Genomic DNA, 27972 nt, shown 5'->3' with positions numbered 1-27972 from the left:
TGGTCATTCCTAGACACTCAAACATGCCCCAAAGGTGATGCACAAAGCAAGTGTACCAGAAGAAAGAGAAAGTCTTACTTTTCATGGTTTGTTTCCACACAAGGGAAGGCCTGCACTGAGTCTGTGTACAAAAACAATCCCAAGTCTTCTATGCACAAGTGAAATTCACTACCTAGGAATATTTTACAAGACTGTAAAACTAACTTGTTCTAAAACAGTTAAGTGTGCAATGCGTCTTGAAACAATGCAAGGCACTATAAACATAAAACCAAAAGCAGCAAACTCCACTGCTCCTAAAAAATAGGCAAAAGTACTAGACCAGAAGTATTTACTGACATTTGATTACCGGTAACAGCCAGAGTGGGCAGGAACCCATTTTCAGTGGAGGCCTGGGGTACAAGCTCCAGAGTATTACAAAATATTTTAAGAATGCTACTTTTACACTAAGAATACAAAAAAAATTGTTTTTTTAAATTATACCAAACTTTATATGTTCATGGAACAGGACTGGTGGCTATAAACGTTTAACAATCTATACAACTCAAGGTGGACTAACATGCCAGGAGACAAATGTAGTCAAGTGCTGAAAAGAAACCACTGTGGAACTTAACGGATTTGCTGGTGAATAGAACATTAAAAGAAAAAAAAAAAAGGCAGGACAAACATTTTCCTTTTAAATAATTTTAATAAGTCAAGTAAGCAATGAAAAAATTTAGTTCTCTTTTTCCTGGACGGTCTTTGTACCACGCAACCTTCCGGTACGACGTGCTGCAATAAGACCTACTTTACGACCTGCTGGAGCATCTCTCCTAATGGTTGAAGGTTTACCAATGTGCTGATGGTTACCACCACCAAATGGATGTTCAACAGGCTGGAAAAAACAAAAAAGTTTTGATGATGCACAAAAAATTTCTGCAATTTTTTTTCTAAAATGGATATCAAGTAATACAGATTACACAAAAAAAAGTGCTAGAAGCCTTCCAAATGAAAATACAACAAATAGCTACGAAAATAACAATCCAGTGCTGCCACAGCAGTGTGTACCACCTAAGGTTTCAGGACCATTGCCAATACTGACTATTTCCAGGAATGTCCAGAACTATAGAAAGATAATACAAATGTTTTAGGAGCTTACCCCAACTGTAGAATGTAGTATGTTCAGTGTACAGTGGTGGCAGCACTTGGGACTTCTGACAGAAGGCCCAACTTCCACAGGTTTTTACCCTTCCCACTAGTGAGCTAACTGGATTATGGTTTAAGGAGGATATCGGTTTGTATCATTTTGTACCTTCTTTAGTACTTTCTTGTCATTCTGCTCCATGGTGTGATGGAGGGCGACTTTGCAGAAGTAACAGAAAGGAAAGTAAGGAACCAAGTGACAGGGTAATTATCCCCAACACTAGGATGGCTACAGGAAAGGAAAGAGGGATGGCGGTTGGGAAATACAACAGCAACAGTTTAAGTATATTTATGTTAAACTATTAAGTACCCGAGTAGATTCATCGTTGCTGTAGCATTTTAACCTTCCACCACAGACCGATGGATGCCATCCCCTTCAAATGTCAGGAAGGTGTTGGTAGAGAAAGGTAAGTCGGCTAGCACCAACCACGTATCTTTCATGTCAAAGTCTGACCGGACACACACTAATGCTGGAGCACAACCAGCTCAGATCAGTGTCAAGATAACACTGGAGACCTACCTAGGGGGTGGGACATGCATAACCCAAAGTAAAAAGAAGAAAGGTCAAGGCAAGAGAGGGAACTGGTACTTCAACAGTAACTCCACCTGAATATCTACATTATGTAAAATACTTAAAACCTATACCATTATTTTGTACATCATTGTTGCAGTAATAACTGTTGGGATGAATCCAAGAATTAAGAGGGGACACACGGGCCAGCAGTTAGCAGCCCATGAAAAATCACTTCCTAGAGGAATGCCAAAATGAACTCTGCCCTGGCCCAAGCCGCTGGATTTACTGTTTAGCAAAACTGTAGACAGGGGAACATGTTACTTCCTCTAGGATGTTCCGTTTTGATACTCCTCTAAGAAAGTTGTAGAAGCAACTGTAAAGCCCTGTTGGAATGGGCTACAAAATCTGTCAGGTGTTGGCTTCTCAGGACACCGGTAACAGAAAAATGCAATTTGAAGTCAGTTTTTATTGTTTTTTTCTTCTCTGTAGTTTTAAATTTTTGAAATCTATTTCAGTTAGTTGCTTTAGCAAATCACCCCCCCCCTTTTTTTTTTTTTTACGAAGCTCACAAACTGTTTTGACTTTGTGCACTTTTCTTTTAAATTTTAGATTTGAGAGGTCTAGAAAGGGAAACCATGAGACGTTCCTGATCCAAGACCAAGAGAACTCTGGAGCAAAATCCTTATCCTGCCTCTCCAGGCTGCATGAACAGAATGGATCCTTGGAACAGGGCCTCAATCTGGGAGGGAATCAGATGCCACTGTTTTGGAACAGCAGAAATCCCCAAGAAGGGAGGAAGCCTACACAGATTCAAAACGCAGCTTTTCTTACAGTTGGAGTATTTGTTTGTCCTGGGTGGTCTGTTGCCAAGACGAAGTGCACAGGGGAAAAACTTCCCCTGGTACAGTGGGAAGGGAGATGCTCAAGACTGGGCCCAAACAAGCTGCAGCTGAGACTGCCCAAAGACTGCCCTAGGTCTTGCTTGGAAATGAAGTTGGTGCTTTCTTTGCACCCCCCCCTTTTAGGTTTTCTGTTTTGCTTGGGGGGGGGGGGGCAACCTGGGATAACTCCAATTTCCATGGGGTAAGGTGGCTGTGTCTGTGCATGCGTGTGTGTATAGACATGTCTTCAAATGTCATTTCACACTGAGCTAATCAGAGGAAGTCAGAGGAAGGACTTAGAGCAAACTAATCTGTGATATAGAACATTAAGTATCCTGTTTTTTGCTTATTTCTGAGTTGTTTATAGCACTTTTATTGACTGCATATAATTTGCTAGCTAGTTTCACTGTGTGTGAGGTATTAACGAGAAATTTTCTACAATTGTTAAGCATCTGGTTAGGTTTGTTTGTTCTGATTTCCTGCTAGGAGTGTATCATATAACTTGTTTGCATTTAAAAGCATTCTCTAAAGTCTCCTTGATCCCTTAACGGTTTATAAACATTTCTGCAGTTTTTTTTTCCCACCTAAGTAGTGTTGGTAGTGTAGCATTGTCCATATTCAGGCTTGCGTTTTGGGCCTAGTTGTTTGTTAGTAGAGGCTGTGCACCTGAGCACATGTTCCAGGCCATCATAGCTTAGCCATTGCCAGTACAGCATTTCAGTGAGAGTGAATGGTTTGTGGTCATTGGCCGATTGGTGTTGCCTGGACTACGCTTATGAGTAAGCACCTCATTGGTTCTTTCAAGCTTTTTTAAAGTGGTTTCGGTTTTCAACTTTGTTGCTTAAGAAGTTAAGTTGCAAGTGTTTCTGCCATTTCACACAGCTAATCGGAGGAAGGGCTCCGAGCAAACTAATCTGTATAAATAACATTAAGTATCCTGTTTTTTTTTGCTTATTTCCGAGTTATTTATAGCACTTTTATTGACTGCATATACTTTGCTAGCTAGTTTCACTGTGTATGAGGCATTAACTAGGAATTTTCTACAATTGTTAAGCATCTGGCCGGGTTTGTTTGTTCTGATTTTTTTTGTTTCCCACCCTTCCTATTGGTATCCTGTTTTTATACTTGGTGGCTTTGCAGTTGCCCAGCCCTACAATAAATGTGATCTGGGACACTCCTCCCAGTCTAGTGTCATTATCCAGGGAGAACATTTGAGAAGGCCAACCCAGTTAGTTTCTGCTCCTTTCCTCTTTACAAAAAAAAAAAAAAAAATAAAAATTGTTTCCTGCTTTTCCTGTAAGTAGTCTAGTCCAGATACACATTTGCTGTATCCAGGACTGTTTGTAAGCTTCTGAGCCCCCAAGCCTTTGTGTTGGAGGGAAGCCTTCTAGTTTAATTTTGTTTCTTAGAACTAGCCAGTTTTCTAGTTTCAGCACTCAAATCTGTTTCTTTGAGCTCAGCACTTGTTCAGAACTCACTGTAAGCACTAAATAAGCTACAAATTACAACACTCAACTTTCATCACTTGTCTAGAGGAAAACAGTTTTTAGTACTTAATAAATAAGCACCTATCCAGGCATGTCTACCTGAAGAATCTGGAGCATCTTGGGGCAATGCAGCAATTGCCTCGTGTACAGACAACCCTCTCCTACTACCACCCAACACTGCAACCTGTGAGAAATGCACTTAAAGCCAAACTGGAAGCAAAGCTCTTCACCCAAGACTAGACAGTCAAGAGGAGACGTTCAACACCTGCACCACACCACAATCACATAGTCCCTCAAAATCTACACCACCAAAATACACACACAGAAACACAAAAAACACACCTACATTCGCAGAGGCTCAAAAAAAAAAATCTACCCAAGCAACAGGGAATTCCACAGCAGAAATGCAAGCAACCTCCACCCCCAACACAACCCAAATGACACAGCTCACAAACTCAGTGTGCCACTCAACCACAGCCCATAAGGCATAATGCACCCAACACTCTAGTCATAGGTGACTCTATAGTCAGGCACACTGATGTTCCACTCACCAGGCTAATGGAGTACAATGCCCCTTTTGATATGTACCTCTCAAGACATCTACAACTGGAAAGGCCACAGAAATACCTCACAAAGAGGATTACCGGCCTCAAACAGATGCCCTAAGTAGACAGTCTCAAAAACTCCAGCTTTACTCTGTCGCATATCACCTACTCAAAGGCGATCTCTGCCTAACATACAAAGCTATGTCAAACCCAGAGCTGTTGGACATGCTCCACGTAAAGAAATCCCAATCCCTCTGAGCGACACGCTCTAGGGACCTAAACCTTGTCACCACAATAAACAGAACATGCTGGAGGGATAGAGTCCTGTCTCAGAGACTTCCCATACTCTGGAATAAACTACCTATTGATATCAAACAAAGCTCTTCACTAGCACTCTTCTAGAAAAATCTTGATGAACGAATGGGAGATAGGAAATTCACCCTGGGGATCACTTCTGTGGCTCTGCTTGACAGGGGCACAGGAAAATAATTTTCTTGGGTGGCAAAAGCCAGGGTACCATTTGGCTTGGCTTATATAGGCCGTAGAGCCAATAGACTTGTACCTACCTATGAACTTAGTTCTACATAAACTGGAGGAATAGCCAGTGGTCTGAGAAGGAAGGCTTAGGAAGCAGCCTGTAATAGGTTTTGGCCTGACAACTAGCTGCTTTCCCAATAAAAGGCTTCTATCTTAAAAAAAAAAAAAAAAGAAAAAAAAAGGTATCTCCAAAAGATTAATCTTCTGGGTTTGAAACAAGAGGAGTCAGAACCAGGATAGGGGGTGGGAAGGTTCATAAGACTATTCCTCATCTTCAGATCCTTAAGAGTCAGAATTCCTCCTGAAAAGAAACATCTCCCCTCTTCTTATTGCCTCAAAAAATGAAGTGTCCATTGCCAAAGTTTTTGGGTGTGGGGCTATGGAACTTTTTCCCAGTCTGAAAATTCTTACTAGGCAGAGATTCAACCCCTGCATTTGCCATTTCAACGGTTTAGATAAGACTACCTCCCTGTGCAGATGCCACCCAAGTAGGTTTGCAGTGGTTCTTTTCAAGAGCTTAAGATCATGCAGGACTACCATAATCTCTTTCCAATTTATGTGTCTACATTTTTGGAAATTGTTTGGTCCATATACCCTGTACATTCAGAACCTAGGTGCGTGCTCCCCAAGTCTGATCAGTAGTTGGGACTAAACTGCTAGCAAGAGGGTGGTGTTCCCACTAATTGTAGATCTTCACCAGCTAATCTCCTTTTTTCAAACACAAAGGAATCTGCTGATCCCACAGGGTCATGAGGTATAAAATGGACAGTCATGTGTAAAGGGCCAGGAAACCATAAAGTTAAGTCAAGTGTTCTAGGATCTCCTGGGCAATCCACATCATTTTTTTATATTTTGGTGAAAAAGAAGGTGTAATGGACAATACTGTCCTTGGGCATAACCTATAACGTCTGGGTGTCCAGAAGAGCCTCCTGGACACAGTTCTGTGTCGGTTTCAGGATAAATCCCAATTCCTGCAGGCACTGCTAAACATAGGACAGTTGGTCTATAACAAAACTTCGAACTTAAAACAGCGAACTCGCTTACATAGACACCAAATAACCAAAACCACACAATGTCGAATGTATGGAACAGCGCCCCCCCCCCCCCCGGGAGAAAAGTGCTGCAAAATAAATAAATAAATAAAAATAATAATAATAAAAAAAATAAATAAATAAAAAATAAATAAAAATAAATAAATACCCTGATGTGGGGTGTCCCCCCCACCCCCTACTTAAATATACCAACTCCAAGATCGCACCACAGTGGAGGAAACAGCAAAGTCCTGATAGTGGCCCAGTGATTTTTTTTCCCTGGGGGGGGTGGGGGTGGGGGGGGATCGCTGTTCCAGCCGTTCAACATTCTGTGGTGTCACTTATTTGCAGTCGATGTAAGTGTGTTCCTCTGTTGAACTTTCGACTTCCTAATATAGACTCTAGGACAGTACCTATGGTCTTCTCCCTTAAAGGAGTACAACAGGTTTCTCTAATGTATTCCTCAACTTCACGGCCCTTTTCCTCCCTATTTACATTGTCCTCTGTAAAGCAACAGCAAAGCATTTACAATTGTTATAATTCCCCTTACTTCTGTAACAGAAGCCTACCTTCTCATACTGTTATGGTTTCGCTTACAAAATGATTCTCTCGCGTTTGAATAAAGCTTTGAGTCACTCAATTACTGACATCATCGAGGCCAGGCAGTGCAGGTACTTTTTTTTTTTTAACCAGTTCCCCCCCCCCCAAAGTGGGATCACCACAGCAGTCATCTGATTCTAACTAAAATAATGAGACCTACCCATTCTGTGATGTCATGGCTCCCTTGTCCTTCCCCCAGCCCGAGTGCTCAAATACAAGTGCAGGAGGTAGAGTACTACTTTTAGCGTTGCGTTTTCAGTACGCTGTATTTCCCTATTGGAACCTTGTGCGAGTCTCTTTCTGCATCAACCTCTCGTGGATTTATACTGGTGAGTATGACATCTTTTGTAGAAATACATTGACTGCAAAGTTTATCAGTATCTCTACTGTGGCATCTTCATTTCTCCTGGCTTTTCGGTCGCTGTGCTGCATAAGTTTACACGTGCATCCAAAAATGTTTAAACATTGCCTGTTTGGGTCCTGCTGACTAAACAACTGTTGTGGATACATGTATGCACTTGGAATTGAACTGTGGCGCTTTAGTACTGTACTTTTTTATATTTATTTGCCTTTGCTGCAGCATTCCAGCTGCTCCGTGTGGTGTTGGTTGCCAGTGGCAATTACTATAAAGTTGTCTACTTTCTGAAGTTATTTTCTGTAACTTTCCTAAAGAGCAGTACCACTGACTACCTTAAAGATTTCCTGTTCAATATGGGTAGTGGTTGTGCCGTCTTGTAATCTGTTCAGTGAGAAGGTGTAATGAAAAAACTTGCTGTCCGTTTTGTTTGATGCATTAGTCCCACTTCAATCTGCAAATTGGTTCGGTTTTACTTCTTTAATGCCCTGTACTACTTTTTTTTGTAATTTCCTTTCCTGCGGTGTTCCATTGCCAGTTCCACGTGGTCTTGGTTGCCAATAGCAACCGTTTTTCTTTATGGCCCTGTAATGTCTGAAGTTGTGTGTGTGCATGACTGTGCGATTACGAACTTCCAGGCCACTATTTTACACTCGCTTAGCGGTTTCCTCCCCCCCCCTTTATTTTATACTCGCTAAACAGTTCAGCGAGTGTAAAGTAATGGCTTGTTAGATCGTAATCGCACGTTCACACCAACAAACTCAATTATGTTGCTGTGCTTCTCCCATCAGTTACTTGCCACCTAAAAAATTTTTTATCTAAAATATCTCTCTCTGCACACATAAGGGTAGTGGGTTTGATTGTTGTGTTTGGGCAGGGATTGCAAGTGCGTGGAGAGAATGAAGTGTGTGTGTATGAATGTAGGAGTGCCTGCGTGTGTGCATGACACAGCGAACAGTAAGGGAATGCATGGAGAGTGTGTGTATGAATGTAAAAGTGCCTGCGTCTGTGTATGAGAGAGCGATCAGTTAAGCAAGAAACTCCTGTTCATAAAAAATAAAACGTACCATATTAACACTTATTTACATACTTTGTTAAATTACTAATCTTAAAACCCTTAGAAAGGCAGTTATTTAAAGAGCTACCCCCATACAAGGGCTTGTAATTTACCATGCCTGGCAAACATCTTACTACTTTTGCGTTTCAGTATGGTGACATGTTGTATATTGCCTTAACTTTATTTAGATCTGGTGACCCTTCTTTCCTTGAACATTTATTACCATAATACTCGAGAAATTATGTATTAAACTTGCATTTCAGTTTAGTGTCAACATTATTTGCATATTTGTAAAACTCGGCTTATAGAATCATTGTTTGTCTTTTGCCACAGGCTGTATCGTCAAAGAAAATGTTAACATTCAGAATGCCTGGGATAAAATACATTATACATCTGAAAATTTCTGCAATTGATCTTACAACCCAAATTAAACTCCTGTATCTTCTAAGACCTTTGTGATTAAAAATTTATTTGTTATTCTTTTTTTAGGATTCACCTCCATTTGGTAGCAACCTGCCTTCACATCCATTTTGCTAAAAACAGTAGCACCATTCAACATAATAACGTCATGCTTTCCCTCAGGATGGCTTTAATTTACCATACATACATCAATGCTACAGTCGTGGTGCAGGTGTGTTTTGGCATAGGCATGGTATGCAATGGCTAGCCATTCACTCCAACATCAAGAACTGACTAGCCATTGTCACAACAGTACAGGCATCTGGTATCCCACAGCAGTTGTTCTATTAATTTAATTTTGAATGCTTCCAGATTGCTTTGCTCCCTAGCTACTCCTGAGAGATTATACCAGCCTGCTGAATCCAGCTTTGAGAATGCATGTTTTCCTGTGGGTGTCTTGAAACATGGTCTGATAAGTATTAAGCAATCTTCCTGTCTCTCAGATAAGAGTTTGGTTAATATGTAGTTTGGATTTTAGAGGTAGGCAAAGTCCCATTTTAATAATTTCTAGATCTTTGAACCAAGTAGCAAGGTCGTTCTTTCACTGATGGGCAGCTACTTGAAGCATTGGAGGAAATAGCAAAGATGAATATTTGGTTCTGCAAGTAATTCAAATATACACATCTTTGGAAAAGTAACAGTACAAGTGTTATTTGTATTTGTGGTAGTGTGAGGAGCTATTAAAGGGAGCCCATGCTCAGTTTTTGGGATAAGTATATTTATAGCTTTGGTCGTGCACATGCTGGAGGTGAGAAGGTATGAGAGCTTGTAGCATAAAATTTAGTTACTTAAGGTTCTGCTAATATTATCTGTATGGTTTGCTAAGAGAGTAGGGTCCAATGTGATCCCTGGATATTTTTTGCTCTGTTACTACAGACAGCATACTGCCTGATGTGTCCGTTATGGTCAGGTGCTAAGTTTTAGCAAGCTATTAAGGGGTGCCAAAGAACATTACATTTTCTCTGACTAATAATCAGCATATTATCATGTGTGCATTGGCAGATCCTTGCAAAACTTATTCTGAGTTTTTGCATAGGGTGTTAGTGTTTTTACTTAATTTTAACAGCAGATGATAATCAGAATTCATTCCTATATTGAGCTGTGATTTCTTGTGCCACAGGTGATGACCTGTAGCTTGCTCAGATATGGTAAGGGACACTCTCCAGTTATTTGCATGTAAGTACATGCCTGGGTGTCATCCATGTTTGAAAAATATTGAAGAATACTTGCTGCTAATCAAGACTGAGACATTTCCACCTCGTGTCCCATTCTCGTTTGCCTCATGGTCTGCGTGTGCAAAGCAATTTAGCCTTGCACTGTCAAGAGTACATTCTGTGGCTTCAAACCATGTCTGTGTAATGTCACAAATCCGATTTTTCTGTATTCTCTACAGAGCTTGTAAGTTGTGCAGTTTCTTCTTAATTCCTTCTGACTGTATTTGCATTGCCATTATTTTTGTCACTGTCTTGATGTGAAATCTGTCTTCAATGTGTAATTGTTTTGTTTAGAACATGGTCATCATTGATTGTGCTACAGCACTTGAAAGCAGTGGTAGCATGCTTTTTATGCATACGGCTGTGGGTTCTACTACCGCAACTTGCAGATGTACAGGGAATCATAAGTTGTACTCTAATGTTGGGTGCTGCAGTTGTGACGGTCTTAGTTTATTTCGTTTGCCATCCATTCCCTACTGCAATGTTATTTTTTTTAGTTTTTTCCAGTTACCATTCTTGATTATTTGTACATTACTATTACACCATGTAAAGTGTTATTTGTAATTGCAAAAAATGCGAACAGTGAAATGCCTCATTGTATTAATCCTGTCTTATGAACTTGGTGGATAATGTTAAAAGCAGCGACATGGAAATGCTTGTTTTGGGCAGGGCCCAGACTAGGAATTTCATGTTTGCCCTTTCCTTACACTGGGGCCTTAGCAAGTGACTGTCACAACTGAAGGACATTAGCTTTGACATAAGTGGAACAATGGGATGCAGTTAACATGTACTGTAAGTGCTGAAAGAGCAGACGAGCAGTTAGTGAAACATGTCAATAAGTCCCTATACGCACTACTTTTTCATGACTTGTGAACAGTTGTATTGGTATAGACCTGGTGGTTATGTTGTACTGAGGTCATCATTTGGAGAAACCACGCTAAACTGTTGCTGAGAAGTTATATCACATTAACTGTGGTGGACCATGTGTGCATTGATAAATGGTGTGTGCAGACTGGGTGCTGGCCAGTTCACAATCCTGGTATTAAACTGGTCAAACTGCCACGACTGAGGAGACATGTCATACAATTTAACAACTCTGTAAACAACTCTCTAGGAATGTGTTTAGGACCGCAGTGTGCAACATTGCCAACAGCACATGCTTTCAAATTGGAATGCATATCAGAGCTCTTAGAATACAGAGCAAGTCATTCATATACAATGGGGTGAGTATACAGACAGGCATTAGGAAAGTCAGGTGGTTGATCCCGAAAATACTAAGTTAAGAAACGTTTTAAGTCAAACTCTTGTGCAAACACATGGTTCATCTAGTCAAACAGTTTGATGCTGCCTGATAGAGGAACTGGACATTGCAATGGATAATTCAGAACTGCCTTATGCAAAATATGCAAGGCAGCAGTTAAGGGACTACAGTACAAGGTCAGACCATTGAGACGGCAACATTTTGAGGTTTTACCTCGGGACGCCGCTGGAAATTTTCATAGTGTGCCCAGTCAAACTAAACAGGTAAACAACCGGATAACAAAATATTTACTGCAACTTGCTAAGAAAGAGCAAACCTCTACAGGTAGCCAGTAAAGTGAATCAAACCAAACAGCCAGAGAATCATGGAAATTTGTTTATACAGGAAAAAAATCTTAATTACATCTGTTAATAGGTCATGTTACATTTCAATATGTTCATTTTATTCAGTAGTAGTGTAGTAACACCGATGTTTGGAGAAACAGAAATTTGGTATGCATACTTGTACACACCCCATGGCAAATGATGCTTAGGGGGTGTACCACTTGCATACTTCTCTGTTGTATTTGCACCAGATACTGCTAGTGTGCAGTGCGGGAATAGAAAGATTAAAACATTACCCTGGTTTCAGAGGTGGCAGCGCAACATATTCATAGCCGCTTAACATGAGAGTAGCTCTAAGCAAGCACCATGTGAAACCTGAACAAGCACCTAGAATTATTCAGTGCAGCTTCCACATCTTAAGTCTGAAAATGAATTCACATACTCACATGAACAGGAGTAGCTGTACATTGATGGCTAAAGGTGTATGGGCATGCCAGGTGGTTACTACACTACAAAACTGGTATGTAATGGTGGGGATATTTGGAAGGCATGAGCAAACACACCAGTATATTAAAGCCATAGCACCAATTGAACTGAAGGCTGGCAAATAGATTTAGTAAGGGATTTTATCCATGCACAAATATTTCAGTGATTCTTTGCAGTGGTATCTATTATCTGATTCAAGGTAAATTAACCTTGATGTCCTTTATTTACAACAACAAAAAAAAAATCAATAAAAAATTTACTTTGTTATAAAAGTGACTTCTGGACACAAGAAAAAGGAAGGGGAAAACATAGCAATGTGGTTTGTATGTACAAAGACAAATTTGGGGACACTGCAAAAGGTTTTTTTTTTGCAAACCAACCAGTGGAGTAAAAACATATGTAGGAAAACACTGCATACCAACACACTTTGCACCTGTAAATCTCAATTTTTAACAAGGTGAAAGCATGAAGTGATACCTTAACACTTAAATTAATAAAGATCTAAACTGGTTAATAGTATGTTTTAATCTTTAGCTCCTTGGTGCAAGACCTTACAGGAGTTGCTACATAAACTGGATGTGAATGCAGTCAAGTATGGCCATGGCTATAGCTGCTCGTCTTTTGGCTTTTTCCCGGTAAGGGGTCACCACAGCGGAACTCCGGTCCGCTAATGATTGGGAGTGGATATTTTTAGGAAACGCCGAGGTGCCAGCTTGACGCCCAACCTTCAACGAAGGCACACCCATTTACGCACGCATGTCTTTCGAACGCTACCCAACCTGCATGATGTAACACTTTTGAGCCAAACACTGATTTCTGGGATACTGAATGGCAACCTGATTTATCCAAACCACGTCAATATGCCAACCTCCAGGTGGTCAGAGTCTGGAATTACATAGAAAAATATTTAAAATCCTGTAAATAATCCCAGAGTGCTGTTAGTGTAGGAAACCTCATGCTATGATGTTTTAAACATGTTTGAGTCTGTGGGTGCGGTACTCCTTTAAGGAAGCCTGCAGAACACAATCTTTCAGATATGGGTAAACATGTACACAATGTTCTCCACTAGAGCCAGACAATTTGTACAAACTCTTTCAGCCAGCAGTGGCTAAGACAGAGAGCAAGGGGGTGATCTGATGGGATGAGATTTGTGGAAGGAATAGGATTTAAATGAGGATGTGCAGGTATGCATCCTTTACATTAATAATTTGGGCAAGTCCAGAAGGGGTCTCCATAGACTAGCCTTCTTTGCAGCAAAGCAACCCCCCCCAATGAAGTAAAACTTTTCTTCTTTAGCTCTTGTAACAAACTCTACAGTTTCTTGTAACATGTGATGCAGGACAACAAGCTCTTGTTCTGCAAATACTCTCCTTAGACCACAATTCGACCTCAGTAATGTATACTCTACTCCATTTTATATTTTTCCAAAGCAGACTTAGCTTGCGCCTTAATGGAGGCATGCTTTTTCAATTAAACTGGAAGACGTAATTTTCCTTCATTCTGCCAGACAAGAGGAGTGCATTCTCCTCCATTTCTGCAGGGGGGGGGGGGAGTCATCACTGACTCTTACAGGAGGCAAAAGGACTGTTGCCCTCCTCCCCCACACCCAGAGATTTTGTTTCTTGAGACTTTAAGCTAAAGAACAGCATCAGCCAGAAAAATTGCATTGCACCACACCATGTCAGAACTGGCAGTATTGTTAACTGATATACAGAAAGGAGGCGTAATCCAACTTCTAACAAAAAGCATTGTTACTTGAAAGTATTTACATTTTGCGAGACAGTGTTAACCTAGCTCTCTGCACAAGTTCAACAGAAAGTTTAAGGAATGCATGGAACAAGTTTGATGCCAGGAGAAAAGTAATGGCTAATACACATTACATTCAGGACACAGGCAGTGGGCATGTTCAGGCATGCACTGTGGCAGACTTTCTTTGCTATCAGGAGGAGAGAGGATCCAATTACAGAAAAGGATAAATGTGAATTTTAAGTGCACAAATAATTTAATACATTTAAAGTAGACTGCGCTCCTGGCTTTAAATGGTTAGGTCAGCATAAAGCATCCATTTAAGCAAGAACCATTAGAAGAATAGTGTGAACTGGTAGAACAATCTATGAACAAGACTTTAATCATGTGACTGACTACATTCAAATGGTTCATATTAGCCTTGCCTCTGGTTTCATACATATGAAGTTCTTTTGTATAAAAGCTAGTCTCTGTTTTTTACTTCAATTTACTGCAGTTTTTAAATTTACCATCAGTACCTTTGAGCCACTTGTTTTTACTGACTTTACTGAGAAAGCTGGCTTGGGTTTTGCTTATTTGATCTACTTGTAGACTAGATTTAAAATTTTCCAGACATTATGAAATCTTGGTGTTATCAACTCACTTAAACCATTTCAGAGACACCTAATTACCCAATGGAGATGTTTTGGATAATACACCAAGATATGCAAGTATATAATGGAATAAAAACACTTCAGGGTTACCTCTAGTCTGAACTATCCACAAGATCAAGCAGAGAACAGCTCCAATTACAAAAAAAACTCACAAAGACAGCAGTTAACACCGACTACTACAGAGACGAACATCTAGCTCTGCTGGAGTATATACACTCCACTGCAAAAGCGTGTATATGCTGCCTATACACACCGGTGAGGTGTTCAGAGCACCAGCTGCTGGTCCCTACAGTATGACAGGCGGGTCAAGGCAGACAAAGCAAACCAGACCCCCCACCCCAAAAGTCCCACTCAAAGTGGGGGAAATAGTGTGCTGCAAATTCACAGAAAAGATGCCAAGAAGAATGTATGCAAGTGAACAGCAGGGATCCTTCAAAGTACCTATTGAGAAAAAATGATTCTAAGAAACAAAGCACTGGAACTTTTGCCAAGAACAGAGCCTCCCTAACAGTCTGCATACTGTCATCTGTGAAAGTGGCAGTCAACATGTAACCAGTGTCCTGAAATGTAGGCGTCTCTGCACAGGCATTTCCTGAAAAAGCAAAGAATGTGTAACATCCTGACACTGTCAAAAGGGGACATTTCTTATACCAACCCCAGTAGGTCAGCAGTGAAAGTACATACTATCCACCCCCAGATATTCAATATCTGAAATATGATAAAGACTGAAACTACTGAATCGATGTTTCACCTTTGTATATGAAACACTGAATGTTAGTAATAAGGCAACAGTGTACACTGAAATCTTAAATGTCTCAGGTTAATGTACTTGCTTAAAATAAGTGTTTTTAATTTCCCATTTAGTGGTGTTCCGGAATACAGTGATGAAGATGGCAGCATACAAGTGGTCCCCATCTTAATCTGTTACCTTGATAATTTGTTATACGCGGAGTTTTAAAATAACTTGGAACAAGTTCAAATAACTTCATCACAGAGGCAATCATACAGCTGTAAGTTAGTCTACTGGTATGTCTTAGAATTGAATTTCCAACAAGTAAAAAGATTAGAGTCGCTTACATTCATAGCCACACCACGGACACGTGGCCAGCAATTCCTCTTAGCCTTGTATTTGTGGTAGGCACGGCCTGCCTTTAAGATAGGCTTGTCAATACGACCACCACCAGCAACAACACCTGAAATGAAGCAAAAGCAACAGCATGTCCCAAACATCTCAAAGCAGAACAAAAACTAAAACGAGCAAGTTCAGGATAAATCACTATAATGTGAAACAGTATAACCCTCGCCTTTTTCAGTCATCTGTACTTACACTCTAGTAACACAATGGAAATCAAACAAAATGTTAAGCAACAAAGAATAGCACACTGTACAAATTCTAATGTCTCTAGTTTAAATGTTTCTATAATCAAATAAGCAATATGTCAACAAAATGAAGTTTGCCATTAGTTCTCAATTTATCTTAAGAAACATCTTCAAGTACAGCATCTGACCCGGTATCAAACTTAATGTTAACCTGTAAATAATGAAAAAGCCAGCCCACCCGGCTGAAGCAGATTTTTTACTTACCACAACCAACCTTCTATTTTCTACCATAAAAGGGAGAAAGAAGGTCTAGTCTTTTGACAACCCAACTCACAGCACTGGAAAGGAGTAAGCCTACACCAGCAACAGCACACAACTGCACTACTAAAGCAGCTGGACTGTGAGAGGAACCTATCACAGTGCAATCACAGTTTGAAAAATCTATGTTCAATTTGGACAGCTCTATCCCCTGGTACAAAATGTTACTGGAACGATCTTAGAATGTCACAATTGTCTGGAAGGATTATTGTAATCAAAAAACCGAATGAAATCTTGTGGGTGTAGGATTTACTTGTGTACACACTGGAGAAAAAAAAGCAGCTACCAGATACACTCATGATGTTGGAAGACACAGCAGCATAAGCACATTTAATGCCAGAACACAAGGGAGCACCAGATGAGAAACTATTACTAAAAAACCTTGAGAGTCAAAGTTCATGATGTGGGGCCGAACAGATGCCGAAAATCTGGACTCAAAAATGGTCAATGCACACAAGCACCTGTCAAAGGACCATAAACTACACGTCTAAGTAAACTCACTACAATGTAAACAAGAGTATGGTCACTGCAGTATTAAGCCTTTACCCATGAAAATCAGTGGCAGATGGAGCAGCCCCACCCTGCCTGTCACTGCTTTAAAGAAATCCTTTAAGTGGAGCAAAATACTTTCCAAGTGAAGGCATTAGGCTCAGAGACCCTCTTGTGAAGGCAGTAAATATATAACAGCAGCTTTCCACAATAAAAAAAACTTAAATGCAAATGAGAACATGGTCTTAAATGGCTCCCACTTTTCCAGTATGATATCACTGCCCCACTGAAATCATCCATGTATTCTTAAGTTGCTTTACCAAAGAATGAGATGAAAGGGAAAAATCAAAGGGAGTCTAGCTACACTGGTAAACCATGCACTTTGAGATGTGCCAGGCCACTGAAAAAAGTTCTGATAGGTGCTTCAAGACTTCTGGCTCTAACTTTTGTAGCAAGGATGCAGTTTGATCATAAAGAAAGCCTAAGTTATACTGTTGTCCAGTGCTAAGCCGCCTTGCCTCAATACATGGCAACTCTTTTCAGAAGCTCGTCTTGAAAGGACAATGCTACTAACTTCCACGCTGCTATATTTAAGCTTTTGAAGCTTGAGTTCATTGGCAAAGCTCAGGTTTGTGGGAGCTGCACTGGAACACATTAGATGGGCATACAGACATATCTTGACCACAGTGAGGCAATAACAATGGGGCCCTCTTTTTTTGCTCTTTGCTCCTGCTGTCTGCTTTATCAACCTCTGTCACTTGGGCATTTCATTCCCCACTAACTGGGCGAGGATTAATGAGACCAATTATTTAGACAGGTATTAAGGATGCTAGAGACCGCGGTGGTGGTACTGCGGTAGCGTTGTCGCCTCACAGTAAGACGCTGTCCGGTTCGACTCCCAGCTAGAGCGTCTTCTGCGTGGAGATATGCGTGAATGGGCGTACCTTAGTTGAAGGTTGTGTCTCAGGGCTGGTAACTAGACACGTAAAAATCAACTACCAATCATTAGCGGACCAGAGTTCCGCTGTGGCGACCCCTACCCGGGAAAAGCCAAAAGACACAAATTAAGGATGCTAGAGCTTTTACCGTTTTATGCTGCAATCTCTACAAGCACCGATCAATGCTCTGGAAAGGGGTGTGTGCAGTGGGCTGAAACCAGAGGCTGCCCTCTCACTTCCTTAAGGGACCTTTCTCCAAGCAGCCTTGACTCTCCATGCTGGGTTCCCCCCTCTCCAACAGGATGAGCATACTACCACACCTACCCCCCCTTCTCCACTTTTGCATGCATGCATCCTTTTCTACACACAATGTCCTTCCACTTCTCCATTCTCTACCTGCCCGAGTTCACAAGTGCCATCTGCTGAACCATGGGGCCCTTTTTTTAAATTAAAGACTCAGTGGCACTATGGGGATGAGTAGAAAAGCGTAGTACTTCTTGTTACTGGTACTATGAACAAACTCTTCAGTTCTCTAGTTACTCTTGGGGCAAAATATACTATGTGGGGTGTTTCTAATCTCCTTATTAGGTTCCAGTACAAATGGATATGCCTTTCATGTACGACTGTTGTCCATGAACCTGTTTTGCTTGTCCTTCAGTGAACATATCAGGAACAAAGAGTTCCAAGAGGTCTGTAAATAAAGACTCAAAGGCTGCATCTCAGGCTATAAATGCCAACCTGCATGACTGGTTAAGAGCCAGTGCCTTCCAGTTTATGTAACACAAACAGGATCGGTTCTAGATTTTTAGTCCCGAAAAGTCAAACAAAATCAAATCAATGCCAGTAAGTTTGCTTCTTATCACAGCAGAACTTCATGTCATAAGGCGGACACTTGATAACCCCAAACCAGGTATAAGGGAAAGTACAGTGGTGTACACTTACCATAAATGTAGATGTTAGAGTGTATTCACTGTTGAAGTCCTAACCAATGGGTTATCTGGCTCCTGGTAGCCCTCGATCGGCCAGAATACCAAAGGTAAGTAAAAATGACATCGGCTGTCGTCGGTTGTAAAGGACGTCAGGGCGTCAGATACAAAAGGAGGCGGCCAACGTCACTTCCTCAGTCTTTCTTGCCATTACAGTCAGAAAGCCCCAGAAAACAAGGCTTAAACCAAAAGCCATTCTGGAAAATACCAAATTTAGCCTGTACCTTAGGAAAAGAGAAAAGGGGGAAGGAGGGAGGAAAAAGTACAGTTTTGTACCTACCATAAATGTAGATGTTAGAGTGTTCACACTGCTGCAGTCATCACACTTGGGTTTATCCTGCCGTCAGGCAGTCCCCGCTGTCGGCCAGAGTTCCAATGTCTTGGTCTGGCGTCGGTTGCTGTCGCTTCTTCCCTGACGTCAGTGCGCCAGGGGTATACAAGATGCATCCGACGCCATTTTCTTCAGTTTTTCTTGCTCCAGATGTCAGGTGCCCCCAAATAAGTAGGCAATACATATTGCTATATAAAAAATATACATATAAAAATAAAACTATACCTTCAGTCACAAGCAAATACACCACAGAGGTTGCATAGGATAGTAAGGTATAGACAAGTCCAGCTAATTCAGAGGGGGGGATGGAGGGAGGGTAACCTGGACTGCAGCAGTGTGAACACTAACATCTACATTTATTGTACGTACAAAACTGTACTATGTTCGTGTTACACTGCTGCAGTCATCACACTTGGGTTGAATCCCAAAGCTAAGGACGGGTGGTGGAACTAAACAGGGTTTGGAGAGGCTAGTAGGCCCTGCAGAACTGCAGTGACAAAGCCAGCTCTGGTTTTAGAGTACAGAGGTAAGTGATGGTGCTTGGTAAAGGTGTGCACTGAACTCCAAGTTGCAGCCTCCAGAATATCCTTGGTTGGAACCCCCCTGAGGAAGGCTGTTGATGTTGCTGTAGCCCTGGCGGAATGGGGCCTGATGTTACCAGGCACAGATTTCCCATGGTGTGTGTAGCAGAAACGGATACAATGTCCTATCCATTTTGAAATGGTCTGTTTTGAGATAGCTTTTCCTTGAGATCCTGCAGCACAGGATACAAAGAGCTGGTCAGATTTTTCTGAAAGCCTTAGTTTTATCCAAGTAGTAACGTAATTGCCTGTGAATGTCCAAAGAGTGTAGGAGCCTTTCCCCTTTGTTCTGGGGGTTTGGATAAAAGGTGGGCAAATGAATGGTTTGGTTTAGGACCACACTGGATACCACCTTTGGCATAAAGGAAGGGTTAGTTCGTAAAGAGACTCTGTCTTGATGAAAAATGATGAAAGACTGAGACTCTTCGTGCTGAAGTTATTGCTAGCAGCAGGGCAATTTTCCATGATAGGAACTGTAGATCAGCTGTGAAAGCTGGTTCAAAGGGCGGAAGTGTAAGCTTTTCCAAAACAAAGTTGAGATCCCAAGTTGGTGTTGGTGGTCTCCGGGGCGGTCTTATGTTCTTAGCCCCTCTGAGGAACTGTCTTAGTAATGGATGTGAACATATAGGAGGATCCGTGCTGTAATGAGCTGAAATAGCTGAGGTGTGGATCTTAATAGATGAGAAGGAAAGACCTTTGTGCAACATCTCAGTTAAATATTGAAGAATCTGAGGAATATTTGGGACAAGGGGATTTTGGCCTTTAGCCTGGTACCAGGTGCAGGATCTTTTCCATTTGTCTAAATAGACTTTCCTGGTGCTGGGCCTCCTGAATGGCGTCCATCACAGCTTTAGAGAGGTGTTGACTGGTTGTTTAGGCAATTTGCCATGCAGCCAGATTTAAAGTCTTGAGCTGGCTTTATAGAATCTGTTTTGCTGAGTGAGCAGGTGAGAAATTGTAAGTAAAATCCATGGTGGGCCTTGAGCCATGTTCCTTAGTATTGGATACCAGTGTTGGCGTGGCCAGTCTGGAGCAATGAGTATCATTTGTGGCCTCTCTAATCTGGCTTTCAGCAGCACCTTTGCCAGAAGAGGCAGTGGAGGAAAGGCATACACTGTCAATGTTTTCCAACTGAATGAGAGGGTGTCCACTTTCCAAGCTAGTGTGTGGTATGTCCTTGTGCAGAAATTCCGTAGTTGGTAGTTTTGGGGGGAAGCAAACATCTATGTCTGGGCTCCCCCATTTTTGAGTTATCATTGCGAATACTTGTGGATCTAGCTTCCACTCGTGAGGATCTATGATGTTTCTGCTTAAATCGTCTGCCAGTGTGTTTTTCTTTCCTGGCAGGAATTGTGCTTGTAGTTGAACTTGGTAGGTCAGTGCTGTGTTCCACAAGGTCATTGCTTGTCTGCATAGGGGGTAGGAGTGTGTTCCCCCTTGCTTATGTACCACACCACTGTGGTGGTGTCCCGTCTTTATTGGGAGTTGTCCTGGATGTAGGAGGTCCCTGAAAGCTGTTTGGGCATTTTGTACAGCTAGCATCTCTTTTTGATATGTAGATGCCTTTGGGTTACAGACCATTTGCCCTGAATACACTGTCCTGCCATGTGTGCTCCCCAGGCATAATCCGATGCATCTGTTAGTTTGCCTGGCTGTGGGTAAGGTAAAAGGCTGACCCTTGCTGAGGTGACGTGCCTGAGCCCACCATAGAAACTCCTGTTGAAGGCAGGGAATGAGTGGAATTAGTTTCCAAGCTGTGGCTGCGTTGAGTCCATACGCTTTTCTGATACCATTGTAATTTCCTCATATGCAGTTTTGCAAATGGTATTAGTAGTATGCAAGATGCCATGAAGTATTGAGTCAGTTGTCCTTGCTTGCCTGGCATGAGAAGCCATCTGGGCCGTTGTATTTAAGCTGGCACCCAGGAATATTATGTATTGTGAGGGCACTAGTTTTGACTTCTTTTCGTTTACTGTGTACCCTAGGCAACTTAGTAGGTTTTTGACAAACGCCAGATGCTTTAATAGAATGTCCTTGCTTTCTGCTTGAATAAGGCAGTCGTCCAGGTATGGATATATTTGAATACCTCTTTGTCTGCAGTATGCAGTTACTGGTGCCAGGCATTTTGTGAAGACCCTGGGCACAGTAGATAAGCCAAAGGGCACTGCAGAGAATTGGTAATGGGTTGAACCTGCAATAAATCGGAGGTATCTTCTGCAATTTTGTCTGACAGGGACATGCAGGTATGCCTCCCTGAGGTCCAGCGTTACTAGCCAAGCCTTCTTGCCCAGCATTGGAAGAAGTTGCTGTAGTGTTAACATCTTGAATTTGGATACTTACAGCTATGTGTTTAGAATTGAGAGGTCCAGAATGGGTCTCCAGGCTTTGTCCTTTCGGGGAACTAGAAAAAGTCTTGAGTAAAATCCTTGTCCTTGCTTCTGTGTAGGAACCTGTTGAATGACTCTCACCTCTGCCCTTTGATTTGGTGACGGGTTTGGCATTTCTTTTATCCTTGGCAAAGTGTGAAAGTGGACTCTGTACCCTTGAGATACAATATTTAGGACCCATTTGTCTTTTGTGATGTGCCAATCGTCTGCAAAAATTGCTAGTTTTCCCCCCAAGGGAGCTGCCAAGAGGGTTTTGCTTGGTAGTCCGAGGGGCAAGTCATTGTGTTTGTCTTCTGTTAGAGACCCGTTTTCTCCTCCTTTTTGGGTTGTGGCACCCCATTGTCGAGGCTGGTAACAGCCTTGTGGCTGGCCTCTGCCCCTTGGGTGTCTGTATCTGCCCTCTCTGTGGTCTGGCAGAAGCTGGAAAGGACCAGCTTTTGGTTGGCCAATTTCTGTTGAAACGAGGGGGTTGAACCTGTAAAAAAAATCCTTGACAGTCTGCATTGATTTTGCCTTATCCTCCATTTTCTTTAAAACAACTTCTGCTTTTACACCAAATAAAACATCCTACTGTAAAGGTGCATCCAATAACTTTGCTTTAACATGATCAGGTAAAGTTTGTTCTTTTTACCAGGCATGCCTACGTATGACAGACCCTGTCACTGCTGCTCTACAAGAAGCTTCCAATGAATCAAATCCACATTGCAAAGTATGTTTTCCCACTTGTTCAGCTGAAAGCAACAAATCTCGCATTTCCTTGTAATCTGGCTGTTTTGTATGTGCGAGCATTTTTTGTTTTAATTGAGACATCAGATATTGTTGATATTTCAGCATGTGAAACTGACAATTTAAGGCCCTCATAGCTACAAGTAGCTGAGATATATACTTTCTTTCCCCATCTGTCTAGTGCTCTAGAATCCCTTTCAGAGGGCACAGGAGTTTTAGCAATAGAGGCCTTAACCCCTTTGGGACCCTGGGAAATGGTTTCTGGGTCAGCAACAGGGCTTTTATACAGGAATTTGTGTAAGTCAGGGACTCTGTAGTATCTGTCTGGTCTGGCTGGTGCAGGAGGTAGTGAATCTGGGTTAAGGCTAGATTCTGAATAAACATCATCCACAATGTCTAACACAGGTGGAATAGCAAGTAGTCTGTGCTGGGGTAGCAAAAGGAACTCTCGGAGCCTTTTCTTAGAATCAGAGTAATCCTGGCCTTCCCAGTGGAAATGTTCCCTCATAGTACGTAAGGTTTCCCCAAAAGAGTAGTCTTCTGGAGGATATGCAGAAGGGATAGACTCTTCAGCATCAGAATCTTCATAAGGGGGAAAGGAATATTCCTGTTCCTCAGAAGAGTCTGAGGAAATTGAAACCTGGTCAGAGGAAGCTTAGTCCTCCTCCTGCCTTGGCCTTTTATCAGGAGGGGGATGAGAACCCCTGATTAGGGTAATTAAGTCTTCAGCCATCTTAAAAATCTGTTTCTTAGGCATGGTGCCTTTTACTGGAGACTGCTGTACAGTCTTTGTTTTTAAAGGAGTTTTCAGTTTTGCATAGGATTTAATAGTGAGTGTAGTCGGTCTGAAGATGCCTTCTGCAAATGAAGGCGTTTCATCTGCACCGGAATCTCCTTCAGGCATGGAGTCGGAAGGGCCTGGAGGTAAAGGTAGTGGAGGCCTAGCAATCTCAGCTTGTGAATTGGATGTCGCCTGGAGTTCTAAATCAGTGGTGGTCAGGGGCTGCGTAGGCGCCTCAATGAAAACTGGAGAACCGGCGAGTGGCTTAGCAGAGGCCTCTGAGTCTGGTTTGGATCTCTGCTGCCTGTCCTTATCTTTGCGTTTTTTATGCATTCCGGTTGTCAGTTGCTCCGACGGCATGGTATAATTAAATTTCCTACCAAAATAATGTCGGGCGAAATCAAACAGATGTTTAATAGTTTGTTTATTAAACCTAGCACAAAACCGACAACCTGTGAAACCTGTGACGTCGTGATCTGGGCCTAGGCAAAGAATACAATAAGAATGAAAGTCCTTATGAGGTATTTGCTTCCCACAAGAAATGCAATTGTTAACTTTTTCTGACATCGGACTGAGGCAAGAAAAGGTTCCCCAACGAGGTACTTAGCTTTATGAAGACTTCGGTCTGAAATTCGATTTGAAAATCTCAGGAGTAGGCCAACCGGCACTTGCGAACTGCTTCTGGCACCGTGCGGCAAGAAAGACTGGAAAAATGGCATCGGATGCATCTTATATAAACCTGGTGCACTAACATCAGGGAAGAAGCGACAGCAACCGACGCCGGATCAAGACTTTGGAACTCTGGCCAACTGTGGGACCACCTGACGGCAGGATAATCCAAGTGTGATGACTGCAGCAGTGTAACACGATGAACATCCAGGATTGCAAAAGTGAACACACTAACATCTACATTTATGGTAAGTGTAGATAACTGTACTACGTTCATCGCTTTCATTGCTGCAGTCCTAACCAATGGGTTGATAAGCCCACAGAAAAGGAAGGGAAACCATCAGAATCAAGGATTGGAGATAATGCCCTGCAGAACAGCAATGGCAAACCCTGCCCTGGCTCTTGAAAACAAAGGCAAATAATGAATTGTGAAAGTGTGAACAGACTACCATGTGGCAGTCTCCAAAATGTCTTAGTAGGGACACCCCTTAAAAAGGCTGAAGTGGAAGCTGCTCTAGCTGAGTGGATCCTAACCCCTTGAGGAGGAACCTTGCCATGAAAGGAATAAAAGTAATACAATGAGCAATCCATTTAGAAATGGTTTGCTTAGAAATAGCCTTACCCTGGGCTTCAGTGGCAAAACTGACCAATAACTCTGCTGATTTCCGAAGGTCTTTAGTCCTGTCCAGGTAAAACCTGAGCTGTCTATGCACATCAAGAGAATGTAGGATTCTTTCACCTCTATTTAGAGGATTAGGAAAGACGGTAGGAAGGTGTATGGACTGATTAAGAGTCAGGTTAGAAACCACATTAGGCATAAAGGAGGGGTTGGTTCTCAGAGAGACACTATCTGCACGGAAAATAAGAAAAGGCTCCACAGTCAAAGCATGCAGCTCTGAAACCCTCCTTACTGAAGTTATAGTCGAGAGGAAGGCAGTCTTCCACGAGAGAAACTTTAAATCTGCAGTGGCAGTTGGCTCAAAAGGAGGAAGTGTGAGTTTCTCTAGAACAAAATTAAGATCCCAGGCTGGAGTAGGCGCCCTTCTAGGAGGTTTTAAGTTGCAAGCACCTCCAAGAAACATTTTCATCAGGGAATGAGAGAAAATGGGTTGTTCAAAAGAAAAATGAGCAGAAATGGCTGAAGCATGGATCTTGATAGAGGAAAAAGATCAGAGGAAGTGTAGGCCGAGAAGAAGATTCCCCTCTAGCTTGCATCCAATGAGAGAAGCTTTCTCATTTGACAGCATAAGACTTCTTAGTGCCAGGCCTCCTGGCCTCCCTCAGCACATCAACCACCTGCTGGGAAAGGGAAGAAAAGGACAGAGTCATACAATGAGCCAAGCTGCCAAATGGAGAGACTGAAGATAAGGATGTAGAATGTTTCTCCCTTCCTGAACCAAAAGCTCTGGCTTCACAGGAAGATGCCAAGGAGGAAAATGGGAGAGACTGGGAAGCAGTGGATACCAATGCTGTCTGGGCCAGTCCAGCATCCTTGGCCGTTCGTCCCTTAACTTCAAATACTACTCTAGGAAGAGGAGGAAGAGAAGGGAAGGCATAAACTGACAGCAGCGTCCAAGGGAAGGAAAGAGCATCCGCTTTCCAGGCTCTGCTGTGATGCTGTATGGTGCAAACAAGAGGTAGAAGATGGTTGCCTGGAGAGGAGAAAAGATCCACTTGGAGTGCCCCAATGTTGAATGATGCTGTAAAAAACTGCTCTGTTCAGCTGCCACTAGTGAGGATCCAGGTCTGTCTGCTCAACTGGTCTGTCAAAACATTGAGCCTTCCTGTAAGAAACTGAGCTAGGAGATGCAGGCCCAGGGATGCTACTGTGGACCAAAGACTCATGCTCTGTCTGCACAGGAGATAAGGAGTTCCCACCCTGCTTGTTGATGTACCACATGACTGTGGTGTTGTCTGTCCTGACAAGCAGGGTCCCTGGAGAAAGAAGAGGCTTGAAAGCTATTAAGGCCTGCTGGACTGCCATAAACTCCTTTAAATTTATGTGCAGGTGCATCTGCTGGGCATTCCAACTTCCCTGTATGCATCTGCCATTCAGGTGAGCTCCCCAGGTGTAGTCAGATGCGTCTAGGTAAGAACTTGAGTGGCAAGGGGCGGCCAAAAAGGCATGCCTTTGTTCTGTAGACAGGCTGTTGCCCACCACAGAAACTCTGTCTGCAGACATGGAAGCAGAGGAATTATCACATCAGGTCCTGTGCGTGTTGACAAATGTTCTTGAGGTACCACTGCAATTTCCCCATATGAAGTCTTGCATATGGAATCATGAGAATGCAAGTGGCCATGAATCCCAGAGCTTGCAGGCATTTCCTTGCAGGGAGCTGGGACAGGCTTGCCAAGTCCTTGAAGTAAACTGAAAGAGTTGCCTGCTCTTCTTGGGTGAGATATATCTGGGCGGCTGTGTTCAGACTTGCTCCCAGGAATGCTCTCTCTTTGGATGGCACCATTTTTGATTTTCCTCATTGTGTAACCCAGGGAAGAGAGAAGAGTCTTTACAAAATCTAGATTCTTTAACAGCTATTCCTGAGAATTTGCTTGAATTAGACAGTCGTCCAAGTATGGGTAAACCTGAATTTTCTTCTGCCTGCAAAAAGCAATGACTGGAGCCAGGCATTTTGTGAAAACTCTGGGAGCAGTAGATAACCCAAAGGGCAGCGCAGAGAATTGATAATGTTGCTTGTCCACCCTGAAACTAAGGTATTGCCTGCAACTTTCCCTGATAGGGATGTGAAGACAGGCTTCCTTCAGATTCGTTACCAGCCAGGAATCCTTTTCTAACACTGGCAGCAACTGATGCAGAGTGAGCATTTTGAACTTTAGAATTATCAAGAAAGAGTTCAGGATGGATAGATCTAAGCTAGGACCGTCAAGTGCCTTCTTTTGTTGGAACTAGGAAAAGTCTGTAATAGAAACCTTGGCCTACCTGCTGAGCAGGAACCAATTCTATTTCTCCCAGATGTAGCAGAGACAACATTTGCTTTTCTACTTCTGCCCTTTGGTTTGGAGGAGCGTCCGGGAATCCTTTGGATACTGGAAAGTTGTGGAAAGAAAACTTGTGTTCTAAGGATACAGTTCTGTGTACCCATTTGTCGACTGTGATGGTGGCCCAGACATTCACAAAAAGGGGTCAACTTTCCCCCTAAAGGACTCTCTGGGCAGGTAAGAGCAGGCAGAAGTTGGACAGTCATTGAGAAGGTTTAGACTGAGATGCAGGCTTAGAACTTCCTGTCTTGGAAGAGGAAGCATGCCAACGCTAAGACCTTTGAGGGTTAGCCACCTGTCCCCTAGAATACTTGTAACCTCTAGTCCTAGAACGGTTGTGTCTGCTAGTACCAGGGAACGTCCAACTCTTAGAAGGGTAATTCCTGCTAAAGTGAGGAGGCTGAACTCACAGAAAGTCTGTCTGCATAGACTTGGCCTTGTCTACCACCTTCTTGAGCACTTCCTCTGCTTTGCTGCCAAAAGGACGGTCCTTATGCAAAGGTAGACCTAAAAGCTTAGCCTTGACAGGCTCTGGTAGGGGCTGCTCCCTGAGCCAAGAGTGCCATCTAATAACAGAGCCAGTAGCTGTAGCCCTACAGGAGGGTTCTAGAATGTCAAAACCACAATGTAATGAAAGAACGTTTATTGACCAGACTGGCAGAATTCAGCAAATGCTGCATATCCTTACTCTCCGCCAACAGAAGCACACTTGCTATCCTAGACTTAATAGTTTCAATGTTTGCTGCTAGTACTTCAACATATGAAAAAGACAATTAGTAGACCCAATAGCAAGAGTGGCAGAGGTATAAACCTTTTTACCCCACCTATCTAGGTTCTTAGATTCCCGGTCAGTAGTAACAGTGGCCTTAAAGTACAGCTGTGTACACTTACCATAAATGTAGATGTTTGAGTGCATTCACTGTTGCTGTCATCACATTTGGGTTATCTTGCTCGCAGTAGCCCTCAGTCGGCCTGATTATCAAAGTCTTGGGTCCTGCGTCAGTTGCTGCCTCATCTTTCATAACGTCAGGTAGTCAGGGGTATAAAGCATGCAGCCGACGCCATTACATCAGTTTTTCTTGCCCCAGATGTCAGGTGCCACCATAATGGGAAGCAACTGT

The 27972-nt window shown here is 42.4% G+C and overlaps 1 long non-coding RNA gene across 1 annotated transcript; it reads right to left on the bottom strand.

The window, feature by feature from the left end:
* Positions 1 to 665: 665 nt before the first annotated feature.
* Positions 666 to 15526, bottom strand: LOC122802633. The gene is made up of 2 exons (XR_006364968.1): positions 15406 to 15526; positions 666 to 871 (listed from the first exon to the last, which is right to left on the bottom strand). It is a non-coding gene; the product is annotated as an uncharacterized LOC122802633 (long non-coding RNA).
* Between the last annotated feature and the right edge of the window lie 12446 nt (positions 15527 to 27972).

Source organism: Protopterus annectens, chromosome 5.part0 (assembly GCF_019279795.1).
Source record: "Protopterus annectens isolate FY-2018-M chromosome 5.part0, PAN1.0, whole genome shotgun sequence".
Classification (NCBI taxonomy): Eukaryota; Metazoa; Chordata; order Ceratodontiformes; family Protopteridae; genus Protopterus; species Protopterus annectens.
The sequence above is the reverse complement of the archived record's forward strand: the minus strand, read 5'-3'. Positions and strand labels throughout refer to the sequence as shown.